The sequence below is a fragment of the Lactuca sativa genome, chromosome 7 (genome assembly GCF_002870075.4).
Source record: "Lactuca sativa cultivar Salinas chromosome 7, Lsat_Salinas_v11, whole genome shotgun sequence".
Taxonomy (NCBI): domain Eukaryota; kingdom Viridiplantae; phylum Streptophyta; class Magnoliopsida; order Asterales; family Asteraceae; genus Lactuca; species Lactuca sativa.
In genome coordinates, this window is record NC_056629.2 from 189,527,493 (window position 1) to 189,529,064 (window position 1,572).

The 1,572-nt window shown below is 37.3% G+C and overlaps 1 long non-coding RNA gene across 2 annotated transcripts; it reads right to left on the reverse strand.

Moving 5' to 3' along the window:
- Positions 1–262: 262 nt before the first annotated feature.
- LOC111898443 (uncharacterized) lies at positions 263–1,358 on the reverse strand. Of its 2 annotated transcripts, none has more exons than XR_006185077.2 (4): positions 906–1,358; positions 780–815; positions 634–692; positions 263–506 (listed from the first exon to the last, which is right to left on the reverse strand). It is a non-coding gene; the product is annotated as an uncharacterized LOC111898443 (long non-coding RNA). The 2 variants fall into 2 exon arrangements; XR_002852577.3 differs by having other exon boundaries at positions 263–512.
- Positions 1,359–1,572: the final 214 nt, after the last annotated feature.

Consider the following 1,572-nt stretch of genomic DNA (forward strand, 5'->3'; position numbering starts at 1 on the left):
AAATTTTCATAAATATATATTAGATATATGTCAATTTAAGTTAAGAGACCTAGGTTTAACACATTAATAAATTTTACATTCCTAATCTATGAGTTTAAATTTTGAGTTTAAATTTATATACATGTAGTATAAAAGTTATATAACAAATTCATGACAAATGAAAATAGATTACAATTATCAAGAAATGGTTGTAAAAGCCTTAAATATACATCCGTATACAAATGGAAAACAACCAATGATACGCGCAATGTAAAGAATCTAATGCATAAAATACACACGCAATTAAAAATGTACGTAAATACATACTCAAATACATGTATGATATGGACCTTATTATCCAAAACATCCGAATACTTATACATATGATTATAAGGAGTACAATGCAAAAAATAATAATAATAATAAATAAATAAATAAACAAAAAAACAAAATTAACACTACAAGTTAACCAAAAATCCCTAACACTCTACCCCTTCTTCTATCTCTATCCGTCCTTTGATTTCCATCTGCAACTATGAACATTCAAACAATCAAACCAAAACCAACTTTACACACCAAATCATATATTGAATTACACACAAAGGAAACATGTGTTTCCTTTTAAAAACTAATTAATGAATCAACACTCCATACCTTTTCAGTTCGTGAGCAACCAAAAAGAACAACTTCCACATGTTCTTCTTTCATCTTTCCTATTAAACATCAAACCAAACACAAATTCCTTCCTTTGATTTCTAACAAACATTCAAACATAAACAAAAAGGAAAAGAAATTGTTACCAAACGGAAGCAACACCCCCATCCTTCCCTCTTCCCCTGTCACAAACAAACCCAAACATCCATTTGATTTCTTCCATCGATATTTATCAAAAACGAACCAAAAAAAGAAAGAAAGAGGATTCTTACCTGTGTTGATAGTTGCTGCCTTTCCCGAATCAACAAACAACCATGATCGAACTCCCCACCACCACCCATACGACTGAAAACTCGAAACCACCGGTCTCAACTAGCCTCATCGCAGCACCACCGAGACCGACGACCGAACCCTCGCACCCTCCTCTTCCCCTCCCGTCGAGCAAACCCACCAATCACCCTGTCACCGTCGCTGCTGTTGCTCGCGACGCCTCCTAGACCCCTTCGGACCTCTTTCCCCTTCGCAACTACTTCCAGGACAGAAGACGAGCAGCCCCGCTGTTTTGTCTCTTCCTTCTCGTCCGAGATCACAGCCGCCTCGCTGCTTCGATCCTTCTCCTTCTTCAGACTATTCGAACCCCGGAGGCCACCACCGATTGCGAGTCGAGCGACGAACCTTCGTGCTCCCTTTCGACCCATTGATTTTTCGTTCACTTTCAATGGTAGCATTCCATTTCTTTTGCCCGATCAAACAAAGAAACGGGGGCTTAAAACCCTAATTTAATTTAGCTTGTGAAAGGACCAAAATACCCCCACTATTAAATCTGTATTCAAAATCAGTCTTAATCCCCAACTAATAATCTCATTTGTTCAAAAACAACCCTTACCTTGAAAAACATCAGCCAAAACAGTCCCATTTATTCAAGAAGTTACATACCAG